Source organism: Hemitrygon akajei, chromosome 1, assembly GCF_048418815.1.
Source record: "Hemitrygon akajei chromosome 1, sHemAka1.3, whole genome shotgun sequence".
In the NCBI taxonomy this organism is placed as follows: Eukaryota; Metazoa; Chordata; class Chondrichthyes; order Myliobatiformes; family Dasyatidae; genus Hemitrygon; species Hemitrygon akajei.
Window position 1 is genome coordinate 42,577,349 of NC_133124.1, and position 21,395 is coordinate 42,598,743.

Below are 21,395 nucleotides of genomic sequence, written 5' to 3' on the forward strand. Positions count from 1 at the left end.
AGTTCTACGCATTAATAACAAACAAGAGGAGCCATTATGGATTGAAGGACAAATAGTTGAAGATGTAGACAAATTTACCTACCTCGGAAGCAAAATCAGTAAATCAGGAGGTACAGATGAGGACATCAGAGCAAGGATTGGAAAAGCCCAACATGCCTTCACAACCCTGCGACCTGTTTGGAGATCTATGGCCATCTCTGTCAAAACTAAGCTCCGTAGATTCAGCTCCAATGTGAAAGCCATCCTGCTATATGGATCCGAAACATGGAGAATCACTAACACCAGCTGCAACAAGATCCTCCGCCTCAAGTGATACGACAGAGTGTCAAACCTAGACCTATGGAAGAGAGCAAACCAAGAGCCCATTGTAATCCAGATAAGGAGGAGGAAGTGAAGATGGGTCGGCCACACCTTGAGGAAGAACCAGTTGAATGTCACTTGACAATCACTCGAATGGAATCCACAAGGGAAGAGAAGAAGAGGTCACCCAAAGCAAACCTGGAGGCGTAGGCTTTTGGATGAACTGAAAGCCGCCGGCCAAACTTGGGGACTGCAAAAACATCTGCTAGAGATCGCAGAAAGTGGAGGATTTTAGTTGAGGCCCTATGCTCCATTAGGAGCGAAAAGGATTAAAGCAATGTTGCTCCACTGTTCAAGAAAGTCTCTAAAAATAAACCAGCAAATTATAGGCCAGTGAGCCTGACATCAGTAGTGGGAAAGTTACTAGAAGGTATTCTGAGGGACTGGATACACAAATATTTGGATAGACATGGACTGATTAAGGATAGTCAACTAGGCTTACTGCATATAGCTCATGCCTAACAAATCTTAAGAGTATTTCAAGGAAGTTACTAGAAAAGCGGATGAAGGCAAGGTTGGAGGTTGGTCAAGAAGGTTCAGTCGCTTGGCATTCAAGATGAAGTGGTAAATCAGATTAGACACTGGCTTTGTAGAAGAAGCCAGAGAGTGGACGACTGCATCTCTGACTGAAAGCCCGTGACTGCTGAATTGTCATATCAGCATAATCTGGATGGTAATGTAGTTAGCTGGATTTAACAAATTTGCAGATGACACCAAGATTGGGAGAGTAGTGGACAGCAAGGAAGGCTATCATGGCTTGCAGCTGGATCTGGACCAGCTGGACAACGGGCTGAAAAATGGCAGATGGAATTTATTGCAGAGAAGTGTAAGGTGTTGCACTTCAGTAGGACCAATCAGGGCAAGTCTTACACAGTGAATGGTAAGGGCCCAGGGATCTGGGAATACAGGTCCATAATTCGTTGAAAATGCTGCCATAGGTACATAGGGTCATAAAGAAAGCTTTTAGCATACTGGCCTTCATAAGACCATAAGACATAAAAATCAAAGTATGAGTACAGGAGATGGGATGTTATGTTGAAGTTGTACAAGACGTCGTTGAGGCCTAATTTGGAGTACTCTGTGTAGTTTTGGTCACCTGCCTATAGGAAAGATGTAAATAAAGTTGAAAGAATACAGAGAAAATTTACAAGGTTGTTGCTGGGTCTGGAGGACCCGAGTTATATGGGAAGTTTGAATAGGTTAGGACTTTATTCCTTGGATCATAGAAGACTGAAGGGAGATTTGATAAAGGTATATAAAATTATGAGGGGTATAGAGTAAATGCAAGCAGGTTGGGTGGGACTACAACCAGAGGTCACGGGTTAAAGGTAAAAGGTAAAAAGTTTAAGGGGAACACGAGGGAAAACTTCTTCACTCAGAGGGCTGCGAGAGTGTGGAACAAGCTGCCAGCAGAAGTGGTGTATGCTAGTTCGATTTCAACATTTAAGAGAAGTTTGGATAGGTACATGGATAGCAGGGCTATGGTGCAGGTCGATGAGAATACATACTTTAAAAGGTTTTGGCATGGACTAGACAAGCTGAAGAGCCTATTTATATGTTGTACTTTTCTATGACTCTAATACCATTCCATAAATCTCTAAGGCCTAAATATTCTTCCTGAGGTGTGCACAAAATTGAAAAGAATACAGCAGCTGAAATATAAGCACTGGTGTTTTGGCAATAGCCTTTGTCAAAACTGGAAATTTAATTGCAGGGAAGTTGGGGGGTGGTGTGATACAGCACAAAGAAGCAGCTTCTGTTCCATTATATTCTCTCACCATGCAGGTCTCACTCTTCTGAAAAGATTTTAAAATTGTACCACACTGCCTTTTCTTGTCCTTTTTGAAGACCACCTCATAATTTCCTGCATTAAAATTTCAAACATTGGTCTAATCACTTGGATCCTCTTTTTCCTCAGTTGTAAATCCCAGTCAGCTTAGACTGACAACAGTATCGCCTTCAAAATCACAAGGCTGTGCAGTTAAATCCCTGCTCTACTCGTCTACACACATGGCTGTGAGGCTAAGTGCAGCTCCAATGCCAAACTTTAAGTTTGCTGCTGTTAGCCAAATCAAAGGGTGTGATGAGTCAGCACATTAAAAGATTAAAAATCTTCAACAACAATTTTTCACTTCACATCAGCAAAACTAAAGAGCTGATTGTCAACTACAGAAGGAAGAAGACATGTCTCAGTCCTCATAAGGAGATCGGAAATGCAGAAGGTCAGTAATTTTAAATTCCTTGGCGCTATCATATCAGAGGATCTGTTCTTGGACAAGCACAATCAGAATTAGGTATAATATCACTAGCGTATGTCATGAAATTTGTTTCGCCACAGCAGTACATTGCAATACATAATGATAAAACTATGAATTACAATATGCACATACAAGTTAATAGCTAGTACCAAAGAGGGGGAAAAAGCTGAGATAATGCTCACAGGTTCACTGTGCATTCAGAAACCTGATGGCGGAGGGGAAGAAGCTGCTCCTGAAACATTAAGTGTGTATCTTCAAGCTCCTGTACCACCTCCTTGATGGTCACGTTAAGAGGGCACGACCTGTATGATAGGGATCCTTAATGATGGATGCTGCCTTTTTTTGAGGCATCGCTTTTTAAAGGTGTCCTGGATGCTGGGGATGCTACTGCCCACGATGGAGCTGGCTGAGTTTCAACTTCCTGCAGCCTTTTCTGATCCTGTGCAGTGGCCTCTCCATACCAGACAGTGATGCAACCAGTTGGAACGCTCTCCACAGTACATCTGTAGAAATTTCCGAGTGTCCTTGATGACATAGCAGTTCTCCACGAGTTCCTAATGAAATACAGTCGCTGTTATGCCATCTTTGTAATTGCACTAATATGTGGGGCTCAGGGTCGATTCTCAGAGATGTTGGAGCGCAGAAACTTGAAACTGCTCACGCTTTCCATTACTGAGCCCTCAATAAGGACGGATGTGTGTTCCTCAACTTCCCCTTCCTGAAATTCACAATCAATTCCTTGGTCTTACTGCTGTTGAATGCAAGGTCGTTGCTGTGTCACCACTCAAGCACCTGACCATTCTCATCCCTGTAAGCCTCCTCATCACCATCTGAAATTCTAACAACAACAGTTGTGTCATCAGCAAATGTATAGATGGGGTTTGAGCTGTGCTTCGCCACACAGTCATGGGTGTACAGAGCAATGAGCTAAGCACAGATCCTTGAAATGTGCCAGTGTGGATTGTCAGCAAAATGTTATTTCCGATCTGTACAGATTGGTGCCTCCAGGTGAGGAAGTCAAGGATTGCACAGGGAGGTACAGAGGCTCAGGTTTTGGAGCTCGGTGATTAGAAATAAGAGTATGATTGTGTGGAACTTTGAGCTATTGTCAATAAATAGCAAGTGCCATCACAAAGAAGACATGACAGTAACTCTACTTTCTAAAAAGGTTATGTCACTTAAAACTTTGGCAAATTCCTATACATGTACAGTGGAGAGCACCCTAAACGGTTGCAAACAGCCCAGGAAAGGGAAAGCCCACAGAAAGTGGTGGATGCAGCCCAGTCCATCACAGGAAAAGCCCTCCCCACCATTCAACCCATCTACAAGGAATGCTGCCACAAGAAAACAGCATCCATTACCAGGGATACCCACCATCTCAGCCTTGCTCTTTTCTCACTATTAGCATTGGGCAAGAGGCACCCTACACCACCAGTTATTCCACTACAATAAACAGACCCTTGAACCAGCATGGGCAACTTCACTCACTTCAATTCTGAACTGATTCCATAACCTATAGATTCACTTTCAAGGTCTCTACCATTCATGATTCGCAAACAAAAAAAAACAGACAAAATTTGTCTTCGTTTGTACATTGGTTGTTTGTCAGTCTTTATGTATAGTTATTCATAAATTTATTGCATTTATTTTCCTGTAAATGCCAGCAAGAAAATGAATCTCAGGTAGTAATGGTGACAGATACATACTTTAATAATAAATTTACTTTGACTTTGTAACTAGTCTCATCTTCTTCCACTTTCATATCATTTGCTTTGAAATTATGCCCCAATAAAAGGTCATTGATACACATCAAAGGAGCCCTTGAGAAATACCTCTACACTTATGAATTTTCTTTTAAATATAACCATTCACTACTCTCTAAAACTAACTTTTAGCCAACCTTATCTCCAGGTAGCCTTTATTTTGTCCCATCCTTTAGGCTCACAATTTGTATCAAGTAATTACAATACTTCAAAAATCACCTTGCACAGATCTATTATTTGGAACACCAGTTCCACTACCTTCATCAATCCATTCAGTTTCTTCAACAAGCATTAAACTGACAGGAAACTCTCATTTACGATCTCATTATTTTCCAATGCCAATTAATTTTGTCCCAGGTTAGTATTATTTATACATATGTTCAGCAGACTGGCCTGTAGTTGTAAAGTAACCCTTTCAAATTTCTTTATGTCTTTAATTTGTTAATTTTTTGATTGACGAATTGTACGTAACTTAGTTCCCATTTTCACACATACTGGCATTCCATTTCTTATGTGCAATGCAAAAGCAAATTGTTACACTCACTAGTTTTATTATAAAAAAAATATTTTTCATTATGTGAATTAAACTGACTTCAGCATCCTTTAGAGCATGTAGTGGAAACCAAAAAAATCTTATCATTTTTTCCCCAACTGAGTAGTTCACTTCCATGGTAGAATTATTTGTTCAGATTTAATGTAAGGAAACACACAATGAGTCTGGCTTTTCTTCATGGGAAAATACAAGAGAGACAGTATTGTTTTTCTTTTATAAGCACATACAAAGTACCACCCACTCACTGTACAAGATTTCTCAGTGAAATGTAGACTGTGCAGTGACATAACATGCAATTTTCTATAAAAGGTTGATAATTTGAAAGGTTTATGACAAATGAAGTATTTCACGTACCAATCAACAAGACAGTTGGCAGGAAAACCTGTCTGCAGAGATAATCTTCGTTACTTACTTTATAAGTCTTTGTATTTCTTTGAATTATAGCTTCCTATCAGAAACCAACTCAATACTGGCTGGTTTAGTGGAATTTGTCTCTCCTTTGCATGGATATTATTGTGATCAGGTGCCTAACAAACTGCTCAGAATTATAAATACCAAACTTGCACTCATTCTGACTGGCACCCTCTTGTAACTGGACCCCTTCTGATAAAACAACAGGAACCCTAGCATACTGAGAATTAGAAAAAGACCACTGATGATAAACACGAGATTCTGCAGATGCTGGAAATCTAGAGCAACACAAACAAAATGCCGAGCAGATCGGGCAGCATCTATGGAGAGAAATAAAGAGTCAACGTTTCAAGCTTAGACTGTTCATCAGGACCACTGATGAACTGGGTAAGTGTTGCAGACTGCTAATCTTGGTTTGTTACCTATTCAGGTATATCTTGCACAAAACAGTCACAAGTCACAACATTTTCAGAGAAAACATTTGCTAGGGGGTACTCACCCTATTTAAAGTGTGTGCAGTTGTCCAGTACACCGTCTGGAGATAATCAATGCTGCCTCAGCAGCAACAGAATGAAGGAAGTGGACAATTGAACCTCTGGGGAAAGCCCTGCGAGTCTCAAGTGGGGGGAGTGTGCCACGAAACAGTCAATGTTGTGAAAACTGACAAAAATCCCAATACATCAAGCATGCATTCAGAATAGTTAGCAGATTCTCAATGAGAAGCTCCAAATGGTTGTCTAGACATTATTGAATAACTCGCCGACCACTTGCTGTGCCATTTTTAAGACATTAGATTCCAAGAGAAATCCAAAGATTCTGTACTGAACATTCAAACAGAAAAAGTCAGGATGATGTAATCAACCTTCTTGATAGTTTAGATCCAGGCTAAAAGTCAAGCAATGCAGCTCAGCTTGATACTCACATAATGCTGAATTACATTAAAGTGAGTTCAACATCTCTGGAGTCAGGAATTTAGCTAGTTCCCCAATGACTGAAATTTCCATATCTCGGAAAGACCTTGCTGTCATAATTCCCAAAGTGTACAGGAAGGTTATTTGAAATCACCATGTTCTAAAATGTCCTTGAAGGGGTCATTTCCCAAAGAAGCATTGCCACTTTCTGTAAATCTACTTATTGAACAATGAACAAATTAAAGCGGAGCTTAATAATTGCAGATCCATTTGATGGAAACAACCTTCCTGCCTTTACTCATTTTCCTTCCCTTTCCTTGGTGTGACGTGTCCTAGCATTCAAGGCAGAGGTGGTGCCTCATCATAGTAATAGGGATAATTTAATTATGGCATTCAAAATCTATGACAACGTTAGATAGATAAGAAATGGGATCTACTTTCTTTGGCAGAAAGTGACAGCAGACAGAGAATGGATTTAAGAGAACCTGAGGCAATGCAGGCAACATTTCTTTATTCAACAAGTTGTGATCTGTGGTCAATTTTCTCAAAGGGCAAAGGAAATTGATGCAATGCTAACTTTCAGAAAGAATTGGATTAATAACTGAAAGCAACAAAATAGACAAAGATACAAAATCATGGGAGTGAGACTAACGAAAAGGTCTCTTCTTTCCACTATCTCACTTGTCTGCACCTCAAGTATTATTTACCATGACAAATGCATTTTGTACACACCTCTATACAGTACTTGTCTCTTATTTTCCTGTTCATGTCTTTACTCGGGTCCCATTGCCCAGCCCGCTGTGCCCCCAACTTCTACTTCATCCTGCTGACCATACCCCTACCAAAATACGTTAAACATTTCTTAACCATTATAATTAACCTTACTGCCTTGATGGTTCCACAAGGTTGTCAAAGCCAGGCGGATTAGTGGGGATGCGCTCCCTCTACTATTAAATGCTTCAATGCCGTGCGTCTCAAACAGCCTCTGACAACCAAGTCCAGCTCCTGGCTTTCATGTATGGCTTAGCTACTAAGCCCGGCGGAACCAATAAAATAGCATTTTTCAGCATCTCAAATCATTTTGCTTTTGAATGTTACTGTTCCACTGTAGGAAGCATAAGCCAATTTGCACATAACATCTCACAAAAAAATGCCGTGACAAAGTTTGCATTCGGACACTGTCAACAATTATTCTTCAACCACAGTGTTCAGAGAATCATCTTGCTAATCAAAATGTTTCCACTTGCCACACTGATATCACATGTACTCTAGGTACCTTTTACTTTTTCTTATATGAAATTTATAAAGTTAAATATAAAAACTTTATTTATCCCGAAGAAAATTATTGTTGCAAGGTTGTTCAGTCAGAAATACATACTTTAAAATACAAAATGTAAGGACTGAGGAATGAAAAAAAAATACAAAATGTACATTAAAATGTAATAGTGCAAAATGCAGATGTGCAATGAAACCATGCACTTGAGGAGGAGTTGTAGAGCCTTGTAACCACAGGGAGAAAGGATCTCCTGTGGCGTTCAGTGGTGCTCCTCAGTAGAATTAGTCTGTTCCTAAAGGTGCTGCTCTGTTTGTCCAGTATGTCATGGAGGGGTGAGAGGGATTGTCCATTATGCAAGCAACTGTCATTTTAAATAACCAGATTGATGAGATTGTGTACAACAAAATCAGTTTTGATTTAGGTCCTACTGCAAATTTCAAAGCTTTTCTAAAGATGCAAGTTCTTTCCTTAATCAGATTTGTTTTTCTTTCCCCAAATCCCTGCTCTTCAGTTATCTGCATAACTCTACCCAAAACCTAGTTTCTTTTCCAGTATCACCCCACCCCCCCGTGCAATTTTTAAAACTTACTGATGGTGATGCATGAGTGCCCACGGAAGCGCTCCAACTATCAATGAGCACCCACAGAGGGGATTCCAACTACTAATGAGCACCCATGAGGACATTTCCAACTACCAATGAGTGCCCATGGAGGCATTTCCAACTACCAATGAGTGCCCATGGAGGCATTTCCAACTACCAATGAGCACATTTCCAACTACCAATGAGCACCAATGAGGACATTTCCAACTACCGATGAGTGCCGATGGAGGCATTTCCAACTACCAATGAGTGCCCATGGAGGCATTTCCAACTACCAATGAGTGCCCATGGAGGCATTTCCAACTACCAATGAGTGCCCATGGAGGCATTTCCAACTACCAATGAGCACCAATGAGGACATTTCCAACTATCAATGAGTGCCCATGGAGGCATTTCCAACTATCAATGAGTACCCATGGAAGCGTTTTCAACTGTCATTGCTTCAGTATCCAGCTGATCATTCACCACAGGCCAGTTCAGACATGCTCTGTCAGAATGTTTCACTGCTCTTCGCTCAAACACAAATCCTCTTTCAGCAAATGCAAAATAAGTTCATACATCATAGCTGACAATTTCAAACATTAAGCTTTTTTGAAATGATTAAAGAAATGAGCTTAGTTCCCAGAGATAGGGAAATGCAAAACCTTATAGGGAAAGACACTTAGAAACTCAGAGCGAATTTACAACGCAACTCAACAATACAATGGCTTTACCCACAATGTGCAACCAAATATGGTTTCACCAGATAAAGCAGAGTCACATTGGTGACAAAGGAAAGATTCAGACAAAAGAGCGAGACAAATTTCTGTTGGCAACCCAACTTAATATTTACTCCACAATCCTTCTTGAGCGATGGAATGAAAAGCTTGTACAAGGTCAAAAGAGACTACGTACAATGCAGCTGTCTGCATGTTCCTTGGACAACATGCTGGCAGAGCAGTTAGCACTCGTTCCAAGAGCCAGTGCTCCATTCTGACACTGGGTACTTTCGGGGAGGAATTTGCAGATTCTCCATGGCCACAAGGGTTTCTGTTGGTGCCCTGATCTCCTCCCACATCAAAGATATGCTGAGTGATTATATTACTCTGAATGGATCACTGATGGAAGGAGTGATGGAAATGTGGGCAAAAAGTAGTTGAAAGGAATTAAAAAGGAGAGGGAGAATCCAAATGATAAGAACCTATGATGACAGCTAACATGGTACTGATGGGCTGAATGGCCTCCTTGTGCGTCATACTAAGAAAATAAACAGTTAAACTGAAGATCACATCCTTTGTATCTGATGGTCAGAATCCATACCACAACTTGGGGAAGAGTTCTTTTTCTGCTACAGTACAGTGATGATGATAATGTTTCCAATAGCAGACAACATGGAGACATACAGTTACTGCAGAGAATTCATCTCCATTCACAAATCTACTCATGACATCATGTTATGTACAAGGTCTGTGACACAACTCCCTCATCAGGAAAGGATGAGATGATAGGTTCAACAAGGTTCCCACCACCTCTCAAGGACATTTTTCCAATTGGCATTGGGTCCTTTTGACTTCCTTTAAGTCAGGAGCAGTGGCAAAGTCAGACCAGGGATAATGTACTGTGGGACAGAGTTAAAGACTGTGCCATGATTAAGTATATTCCAGCCAGTACGGACTCACTTGGTTCAGTGAATAGACACTTAGGTGTTTGGATTGCATTATGAGTAGAAATCACCGGTGCATGACTTTTATTACTGCACCATCTTGGCAAAGCAGGGTCTTAATCCAGTGATAGAGGGGTCCTGGATAAATGGAGACCAGACTATTTCATATGGACATCAATGTATAAGTGGTTACATGTACAAGTGAGGGCCCAGGCACGGATACCATCGCGCAATGCTACTGAAATGATGGTTCCCCACTTTTCCTTCAGTCCCTCCAGTCTTCAATCCTTTCCATCCCTACATCTCTTCTCTTTCAAATTCAGACTCTTAGAACTCCAACCACCCTTCCACAATTCCGTTTTCTTCAACCTCAACTCCAAACCACCAATCTCCCCACTGGCATCCTGTCACCCCAGTCTCTTCCTCTTTCCTTACACTGAGAAGACAGCTCCCTTTCCTCCCCGTGCTCACACTTTCCCTGATGAAGCCCATGCTTCATCACTATGCAGCGTCCCCTTAGCAACAGGCTAGCTTGAGCCACGATGCAGGAAGGCAACCTTGGGTTGGCGGACAAGTACTGTGATGGGCCTCAGGAGCAGGGATGTGGGCACAGAATTAGGGGACACACATGGGAATAGCAAGCCCACCACTGTTTCTACCTTAATTGAGGGAGAGAAGACTCCACACCTCTCTCAGCTACTTCCCTTTCATTCTCTCATCATCTTAGAACTTTTCACTTACTACCCCCAATTCCTCAGCATCTGACCAATCAAATTGTGGCCTATCCAAAAAAACCTTGCCTAGAAAATACTTGGGACAACCTTCAATAGACCATCTAGCACTGCTCAATGTTGGCAGATTACAGACTTGCAGTGCTCTGCTGGTGGGAATTCATCGTGTGGGAATATCACACTCAGCTCCCACCTTGAACAAAAAGAGTATTGATGGCTACTTGCCAAAGTAAAGATTTGAGCCGGTTCACGTGGACGATGGATGCTGGCCTTGCCAGAGGCATTCGGAAATCCAGAAATAAACGTGTGCTGCTTAATGAGGAAAAGTAAGTGGGGGGTGGTGGCCTCAGCACAGTCAAGGATTGATAACAGCATGCTGCGTAATACACAGTTGTGAATGCTAAAACTAAGAGAGTCAATTAGAAGGGTCTTATCTTGAGTTACGATTTTAATTTGGGAAAGGCAAAGCTAGTACTTGCACACACAATCAGGTAGATCGAGCAGCATTGGTGAAAGGAAATAAATTGTCAATATTTCAGGCCAAAACCCTACATCAGGACTGAGAGAGTAGAGGCTAGATGTGCATGGAGTTGAATTGTCAAGAAATTAAAAGAATAATGTGACTGGCTGGAGTTACCAGCTTTGAGAGGAAAAAACCTAAAAGATTTTACAGCTTTTTAAAAATATATTTATTACGTTACCTTTTTACATTTTCTCAATCATATTTGTTCAGTGTTAGCAACTGAGACAATCTTCTCCTCACCAATCCACTTTACAACTCAATTTCTCTAGGCTGATGAAGGGTATCACCACTGAAATGTTAACTTTGCCTTTCTGAGACTGCCTGACTTGCTGAATATGGCTAACATTTTACATTTTTTGATTCAGATTTCCATCTCTTGCTTTTCTCCTCCCAAATGTTCAAAGTAAATTTCTTTGATTTCTTGATTAACACTCTAACCACGATAAACTGATTCAACTAGTTTTTTTTAAATCTTGTAACTTAATTATTATCAAGCTCCCTTATAACATAACGTGTCACATTCTCTACTGGGTATCATTTCAACATTGTATAATCAACTTCCAATCTTCACGGACTTTGGAGCATTGGTGATAATGATATCTTACAAACAGCAGTATCGTTTAGAATCAGACCTGAACACAAAAATAAACTACTTGATCAAGAATGAGTCACAAAGCCCTCCAAATAAGAAGCACCACAACTTTCCTTGTTCCACATCTCCTTCCCAAAGGCTATAAAAGCAACTCTTTTTAAGACAGGGATTACAGGAAAGCCCCAGGATTGTTTTAGTACAGTTGTTTGAATCTTTTGGCCTCCAGTTGTTTTGCTCATATAGCATGGACAAAGATTATTTTTAAATAATTTTCCTAATTTATTTGTAACCACAAAATGCCAACTGACATTATGGTGTTGAGGTTCCTCTTTCTGGTGAGCAGTGAAATATACTTGATTTCTTTTTAATTATTAGTTTAGTTAGAGAGTAAAGAGACCTTATTCATACAATACTGATGTAGTAACAACTTCAAGGTATAAGATTGCTGTAAATTGATGAAGCACATAAATTTTTGTATGACAACGATACTTCCAGATGGTGAGATTGGTGCCTACGGGGATAACATGCTTGAAGAGCAAGACATTTCTCAGTAATTCTTCAAATTTACAAGAGACTAAATAGCTGTAACATCAACAAACATAAGACTTTATGATAACCATCAACCCAGGAAACCTGAATAGCTTTAATTACAAATGCCTACACCTACTTTTACAATGAGGGCTGGTGTAAACAATTTTGATATGAACATCAAGAGCAGGTCAGAATTGTCTTCTATCGTTCTAAAAGCAACTTGATAAAAGGCAGGGTTATGTACCGGAAATGTCCAGGTTTCCTGTTATGAAGACATTTTACTGGATTGATCAAAGCTGCCATTTCTCTGCAAGTTCTGAGCAGTATATGCCATTAAAAAAACAAAAGGCAATTAAACATTTCAGGACCAGAACAAAATTAAAGGAGCCCTGCCTTGATTTTATTTTTCTTTCTTATTCGACTATGATTTGAAAATTGCAAATATTTAATGCTATTTCAAGATTAAGGACTTAAAACCATCGGGAAGTTTAAAACAAACGATGAGATGATTGATGTCCAAATGAAAGTAATAAGCCAGTTCTAATATTCAAAAGCCTTGAAAATTCACAAAACCCAGCAAAGTCAATGCAAGTACACTTAAAGTATTACTTTTGAATTGAAAGTTCTTTTCTCAACACAACTGTCAGTTAAAATGGCAGCTTTTATTTCAGGCAGTTCCAAGACTTCCATTATTGTTCCAACTGGCCACTTAAAATGGAGGCTAGCTTGGCGGCTGGGGGAAAGAAAACTTCTCCCCATCATCCACACACGAAGTGAAAACTGGGATCCCAACTGCTTTTGCTTCTTCATTCAGGATTTCTTCTTGTTGAACACACGGGCAAGCAGGTAAAACAAAGGAAGTTCAAGTGCAATAGTCATTCAACCATACACGAATACAACCAAACAAAACAACATTACTCCTGAGCCAAGGTACAAAGCAGAGTAGACAGCAGTCATACACAGCACAAGGCACACATAGCAAATACGAGACTGCTAATAAAATAGTCAGACAAAAAATATCGTCCGAGTTCCTGAATGCTGCAGCAGTCTGCAGTCGGACCCAATACACCTGGTCTTCTGCCGAGTGAGCACCGGAAGGCAGCACCGACTGCAATGTACACAAAGCCACACCGGCTCTGGCATTCCGGTGGAGCGCACCAATTCGGATGCCACTCCGAGTGGCCCCAAACGGACAACAAAACGGCTCGAGGCCTAGTCCTCGCCACAACTGAGGCTATGCATCTCACCCACCGTTCACCAACAAACCAGTGAATCACACTTGCAGCATTCTACATTAACAATGTCCAACAGGGTCTTGTGATCACAAGAGAAGCGACAAAGATGATCACTTGCTGTTCGACTACACACCTCCTTTGTGCACAAACTCATTTCCTGTCTTTCCGCCACGGGCAGTAAAGTCCAGCTCCCTCAGTTTCTCTGCCAAAGATATTGTAGACCTCCATTACTTAAAGTTCTAATGTTCAGCAAGGACTTGCGATTATTTATAAAAAAAACTTTTAAAAAAAGACAATAAAACCTTTGGTTGGCCCCGTAGAAACCACTGCATACAAGCGTGCCACCATCTTAAAGGAAAAGGAAAGGAATTTGGTCAATTACAACATGTGCTTGTTATCCACACACAAGTAATCCAGGAACAATTCACCCCAACACCATTATCTGTCTCCTTCAAAAGTAGCTGCCATAACGATCTGCAGTTCAGCAGTGACCACCATTAACTTGTGCCACTGACAGCGATCCAGCCTTCAGAAGACATCATTTATAAATCTGCACTAAATGGGCAAGTCAACTTTTTTTCCCCCAACTCAACCCAATGACATTTGCCAGTTTCTTTAACTATTTGTGTATCAATACATTTTATACAGACAATCCAGTTAGTTCAAAGTCATACTTTGCAGAGAAATAAGTAGGAGTGAGCCCAAGATTCAAAATTTGGCAGCTGCTGGAAATACCCTCCACAAGGCCGTGGTTGTAAAAAATGCATGATGTAAACCAATGACATTTATGGTGCTATCTGGACAATAACCAATTCTTTGACATCCAATTAATCGAAAAAATCATTTCAATTAATGTCCTGGTGATTTCACAATAAAACAGTTGTCAGTAACTGTGTCTAGCAACAGATATGCGCCAAAAATTTATAGTATAATGTAACATACACATGTGCTGTACGATAGTACTCAGAATGCAAAGCTGTACAAAATCATCTTTTTGCTTCCAGATGCTCTTTGCCTATTGTGCACTTACACAGGGAGACACTCCAGACAGAAGAATGTTTGAATATTTTTGCAACATTTGTCTGCACATCACAATCTGTTCTTCTGGAAGAAGGTCTTCACAATGATTTCAAGGGCTGTCAGCAAAACCTGATCAGGTGGGCAATCTTGAGCTCTAAGAACTCGACCCAGTATTTGCAATTATCTAGTAAAGTCCCTGTTCTGTACTAACAACCCATTGATGATGCTCTTTGGGTATCCACCGCCTTTCACTATTTTGATTGCACACCCCCCCTAAACCTAATCCCCAACTATCCCTCCCATTATCTTGCATACCCAAGCCCATGGTCCCAATTTCCATTCCGCCACTGATCCTTCTCCATTCTAACCCCAAATCCATAGACTTGCAGGCCACACACCATACCAACCCAAAGAGTTCCGGCCCTCACTCTACACAAAGTGTACAAGACACACTCAATTGTGCATATTAACATTTCCTTGCACACAAGCACTATTCCAGTGGTAAAGCTGCACACAATAACACACAAGCCACACTCTTAACACATGCCTTTTCCAGCAGAGACCAACTTGGGCAGCACAACATTGTAGCCTGAAAGGCCTGTATTGTGTTGTTATGTTTTGTATTAGTAAGACCAGAGATATCCTTCATTTCCCAAACACCAAAGTTTTGATAAAATATAACAAAAGGTAGGAGCAACGTTACTGACATTTAAAAAAAACACCACAGTAGCTCCTAGCAGCCTATGTGGTCATTTGGATCTTGTGTTCTGCCTAAAAGTACCTAGAAGTACAGTGACAAGCTCTGAGAAACAGGAATCTGGGAGTCTACACAAGGAAATCTGCAGATGCTGGAAATTCAAACAACACACACAAAACGCCGGTGGAACGCAGCAGGCCAGGAAGCATCTATAGGAAGAAGTACAGTCGACGTTTCGAGCTGAGACCCTTCGTCAGGATGACCTATAGATGCTGCCTGGCCTGCTGTGTCCCACCAGCATCTGGGAGTCGAGCTAGTTTCATATTGTTCAGATAAAACATCATCCAAAAAATGGATCTCATCTGATTTAGATAAGAGAAGCACAATTAAAACAAGCCAATGCGCACATCAATTTCACAAAAATATTCAGCAATGTTCTCCAACTACAATCGATTGTGTTCCACATGCAGTAGGTTTCAGACTTCAGAGCTAATTTTATCTCGTATTAAGAAAATACTAAATTGAAGGAATGCCAAAAATAATTTCCCAAAGCAAACACCAACCTTTTGTCTTTTGAACACATTTTTAATTTGGCACAGATAGAATCCCAACATTGTACTTCTGTCGGAAAGCCGATCGCTAAGAGTTATCCTGTTGCCTCCCAATGATCTTATTTTCCCATTGGAAATGAGTATTTACTTGTGTGCATTGCTCATCACTGGGGGCTGGGGGAGTAAAGATTGTGTAAGTTGCCTATAAAATGGAGGGCAACAGTACAGAATACTTACTACAGAACAATAACTAAAATTTTTGTGAGGCCTGTAATATACAAACATTTGAAAGTAACAGGACAAATGCTAAAAGCACACGGGTTCTAAAAAAATTAGAAACGCTTAAGTCAAGGCAATGCTAAATTAATACAAAAATATATCTTATATCCAGTTTCCGACTTCTTGCTACAAGATGATAATGCAGAGAAACTCATGATGTCAGCAGATCTGTAAAACCTAATTGGAAAAAAGGGCCTTTTTCATTAGACATTTTAATCCTGATGTTCTAAGACATTGTATGTTTTCCCACCTTAATGCGCTAATATAGAATTGTGCACATCATGGTCTTCATGAAGACGTCCACTAAATTTTCTACTTTTCCTTTGATATCACAATATCATGAGGGTTGTTGTAATGTGAGTATTATTAAAAGTAAGTTAATACTACCGGGGTTGGCGGGGTCTTTACTTCCGCTCTTTTTACTCCCAGTATGCATTGTATATAGTTCCTCCACCCATGCCGTACGAGGTACCTGGAAGCCTCTGTATTGTAAATATCATTTGCCATCAAGTTGTCGAGTGGTCTTTTTGTAAAGTAGAAGTTACCACAAGGATGTTGAGTATGTGGCCCATGTCCTTGTATTCAGTAAGTGAAAGAATCGATGATGGCTTGAACTAGACCCCCAAGAATGCTGCATCCTGTGATCTGTATAACCTTAGTTTCCCATTAATTCTGAATGTTGGCTCCCACAGGACGTCTGTTGGAGGCAGGATGCATCATTGCAGCAAAGGAGGAAAAAAAACTGGGAAGTTTGCTTTAGTAAAGATGCCATTAAAACCTGGAAAGAGGACAGAGGTGATCTACAAGGACGTTGCCAGGGCTTGAGAGACTGAGTCATGAAGGGATCATGATCAGGTTGAGGCATCTAAGATTATGAAGGGCATAGTTCGGGTCAATGTACACTGTGTTTTTCACCTCCAGAGTTGGAGAACTCAATAACTAGGGGGCACAGGTTTAAGCTGAGAGGGAAGAGATTTAATGGAAGTTTAAGAGGCAACTTTTACTGCCTAGAGGGTGATCAGTATTGGTAAATCAGTTCATTATTGTCACATTGATCTGTATGGACAAGCTGCAGCGAAAAACTTGTTTTGCATCCATACAGATCAATGCATTACAACAGCATATTGAGGAAGTACAAGCTGAAACAACAGTGCAACACCAATTGTTACAGTATAGAGAGCGCAGTGCAGGTAGAAAACAAGGTACAAGGTCAAAATAAGGTAAATTGTGAGGTTAAGAGTCCATCTTACTTTACTAGGGAGATAGTCATCATCTTACATCAGGAGGTTAAAAGCTGTCCTTGAGCTTGGTGGTCCACACTCTCATGCTTCTATATCTTCTGCCTGATGAGACAGGATTGAAGAAAGGTTGGGGTCTTTGATGAATCTGGCTGCTTCACTGAGAATCAACTGCCAGAGGAAATGCGGAGGCAGGTAAATTAATAGCATTTTTAAAAAGATCATGGATAGGAAAGGTTATAAGCCAAACACATGCAAATAAGTCAAGATTAGCTGGGACTCATGGTTGGCATGGACCAGTAGGCCCAAAGGACCTGCTTCCATGCTCTATGATGACGAGTAGGTCAAAATGTTGGCTGAGGCAAAAAACACATCTTGGTATTGGTTAGTAATGAGAATGGTTAGTTAATATCACGGAGTGAAGCGAAGTATGGGGGGAGAAAACAAATTCCTGCAACAGCTAAATTTAAAGGGGATGTTCAGTTCCTCCTGTTTGGTGGCGTAAAAGGCTTCAATGAGCCAAGATTGAGCTTCCCTATTAATCTGCCCGCTGCACCACAGTGCTGACTGACATGGGAGGCACCCATAAGCAAAGACCAACATTGATGAATGTAAAGGTGAATAGCATCAATTTGTTAGTAATGGCCTTGGCTGGTTGAGGAATAGTGTATTTTTAAATCAAAACTTCATACTTGGCAAAATATTCATGATCTTTTGAGAAGCAGAGATCCCTACTCATCCCTACTCTTCAGCAGGTACCCCAAGCACTCAAATACACTGTAAGGATAGTGTACCAGCAAAAGCATCTTCTCCGAGGTCCATATCCCAGATTGGAGGCCGTGGATGCTTTTATTGAACTACATTTGCAGATTGCATACAGTTCTGATCATCGCATTATGGGAATGATGTCAAGGCTCTGAAGTGGACGCAGAAGAGGTTTACCATGATGTTGCCTGGATTAGGGAGCGTGTGCTATTACAAGAGGTTGGACAAACTTGGGTTTTTTTTCCTCTGATGCAGCAAAGGCCGAGGGAAAATCTGATAGAGGTTTATAAGTTTATGAGAGACAGATTGAGCAGATAGGCAGCATCTTCTCGTTTAAGGCAAGAGGGGGCAATTTCAAAGTAGATGCGAGGGGCAAGTTTTTCGTTTATACACAGAGAGTGGTGGGTGCCTGAAATGTGCCACCTGGGGTGGTGGTAGAAGCAGAAACATTAGAGACATTTAAGAGATGTTTAGCCAGGCACATGAATGTGAGGAAAATGCAGGGATATGGACAATGTGTAGGCAGAAGGTTTAATTCGCCATTTGATGACTAATTTATTTGGTTTGACACAGCACTGTGTGCTGAAGTGCCTTTCCCTGTCCTATACTCTTCTATTTCATTCCATTGGCAGCCTTACACCAGATTCTTTCAATCAACTTGATATCCTGAGCTATCAGGAACAAAGGAAAAGATTCAAGTGTATGCTGGACCATAAACAAGAGAATCTGATGATGCTGTAAATCAAAAGTAACACACAAAATGCTGGATCAACTCAGCATCTATGAAGAGGAAAAAGAGTTGACTTTTCAGGGCAAGACCATTTATCAGGATTCTTCAAGGATAAAGTCGGAGCTTCTTTGAAGCTGCTTCTCCTGACCAACTCCTGGGAATTTCTGGTGAATGAATGCTTCAAATGGAAAAGGAGTATTCACTACCACCTCCCTTGTCTGCACTCGTAAACTAAAACAAAAATCAGCTGGATGCAGAGATGCAAGAGAACAGTGTTTTTGGACTTCATATGAGCAGCTGGTGGAATTCACCAGGTTGGGTAGGGTCTTTGGAGGGAAACAGACTGTCCAAGTGAGGGATCCCAACCCGAATTACACTTCCATTTCCTTCCACAGATGCTATCTGACCAGCTGAGTTCCTCTAGCAGCTTACACTGGACAGCAAACGCTTTCGTAAGTGTAGCCTCCTCAGAAATTTCTTGTGGTTATGATAGACTGCTTGAAGTTGAACACAAATATAGATCCAAACTACTTGCATCACAAACTTGGAGGAACAAGAAATTAACTTATTGAATACAGGCAGTCCCCGGGTTACGTATGAGTTCCGTTCCTGAGTCCGTATTTAAGTCAGATTTGTACGTAAGTCGGAACAAGTACATCCGGTATTATTTAGCGTCAGTTCATCAAACATTTGTCTTAATATATAGTATATATTTTACCTTTCTATGCATATAAAACACTTAAGAAACGTATGTATTCCAATAATAAAACCACTGTGTTGCTTAGTAATAATTGTAGCTTTCATCGGGGCAGGGCGTTTCACATGCTCCATTATTTTCACTTTATCCGTTACCCTTTAAAATTGTTCCGATCGTTGACCAACTGTAGCCTAACGCTTTTCCAATGACCGATGGAGTTTCCCTTCTTTCCAAATGCTTTATTATTTCCACTTTATTTTCAATCGCGATCGCTTCCCGTCAATGGAGCAGAAACACTGCGGGTGGTGGGTCCTGAGCTCCGCCGGCTCCCGGGGTCTGCTGGGTCCTAAGGACCCCCGCACTGAGACAGGCTAAATGGGACAAGTGGAGGCTGTGCTGAGTTTGGGTATTTGATCCTCCACAATATTCTGCGTGGGTATTTAAACTGGAGGTGGCAGTGTTTTTTTTAAATGAGGTCGAGTTGCTAGCTTGACATCAACCCGGCACGGATGGTACAGGAGTCACTGCATCAACATCAACCCGGCACAGGAGCGGACTGTCACTGGATCGAATCTCCGTTCTTGAGCCCGGCGCTGATCTCACTGCGCCACCATCCGACCAGAACGAGGGAGGAGGCGGGGTCAGGGTGAATCTTACTAAGAAAAATTTAAGCCAAATACAAAGTTAAACACTCAACACAGTGCCAACGGCAACGACTTAAAATGGCGGACGGCGTTGCGATCTGACTTAAAATGGCGGACGGCGCTCTCCTTCCTCGGTTCGCAAGTATGAGTTGTCCATAAGTCAGACGTTCGTAACTCGGGGACTACCTGTATAACGTATTTAATTATATAATGGCACTGATGCTTTTCAGTAGTTCAACTAAGCTGTAACTGTTCTGCTGATGATTTTCATTTGTTCTACCTGCCTGAGGCTCTTGATTAAGTGTCCAATAATAATCAGCCAGCATTGATGGATTCCAGTCGCCCTGACACTGTTTCTCCATGACCGCAATGTCCTGTTAAAACCACTGACAGCGCCAAGATTTGCAGGGAAGAAGTCTAAATGGTAATGCAGAAAATTAATCTTTAGTGACATGTTGCGCTTCATGGTTCTGCGCTCTGTAGTTGCAAAGAAACTTTTCAACGTCCTTGAATGCCTTCCAAGTGATTTTCTCCAGTCCCACTAGAAGATCTTCAAATAATTGCCCATCATTGATGACCTGTTTGATTTGTGGACAAACAGGAAACATCTCTCTCAAATAACAAAATCACCAAGGAAATTTTTGGTCTGGTGACAGTAGATTCCATCCTTGCAGACTTGAACCCTGCTTTTACCTTTAACAAAGTGTAAATCCTCTTGCATTTGTACAGGGCCCTGGTGAGACCACACCTGGAGTATTGTGTACAGTTTTGGTCTCCGGGGTTAAGGAAGGACATCCTGGCTGTAGAGGAAGTGCAGCGTAGATTCACAAGGTTAATTCCTGGGATGTCCGGACTGTCTTACGCAGAGAGGTTAGAGAGACTGGGCTTGTACACGCTGGAATTAAGGAGATTGAGAAGGGATCTGATTGCAACATATAAGATTATTAAGGGATTGGACAAGATAGAGGCAGGAAATATGTTCCAGATGCTGGGAGAGTCCAGTACCAGAGGGCATGGTTTGAGAATAAGGGGTAGGTCATTTAGGACAGAGTTAAGGAAAAACTTCTTCTCCCAGAGAGTTGTGGGGGTCTGGAATGCACTGCCTCAGAAGGCAGTGGAGGCCAATTCTCTGGATGCTTTCAAGAAGGAGCTAGATAGGTATCTTATGGATAGGGGAATCAAGGGATATGGGGACAAGGCAGGAACCGGGTATTGATAGTAGATGATTAGCCATGATCTCAAAATGGCGGTGCAGGCTCAAAGGGCCGAATGGTCTACTTCTGCACCTATTGTCTAAACCCAAATCTCTAACTGGGTTATTTAACTCAAATGAGGCTCACTCAACCTAAATTGCTCAAAATCTGTATCAGTACTGTTTTCCATATCC

At 41.2% G+C, this 21,395-nt stretch overlaps 1 protein-coding gene across 5 annotated transcripts in view; it reads right to left on the minus strand.

The window, feature by feature from the left end:
- Nucleotides 1-21,395, minus strand: part of fam110b (family with sequence similarity 110 member B) — a 160,797-nt gene that overhangs the window by 102,309 nt on the left and 37,093 nt on the right. The window contains exon 2 of one of the 5 annotated variants that reach the window (XM_073041987.1): nucleotides 17,185-17,277. The exons of the other annotated variants lie outside the window; for them this stretch is intronic. The gene's annotated coding sequence lies outside the window, so the exon portion shown is untranslated. The remainder of the gene's footprint in view (nucleotides 1-17,184; nucleotides 17,278-21,395) is intronic. 5 annotated transcript variants of the gene reach the window in all.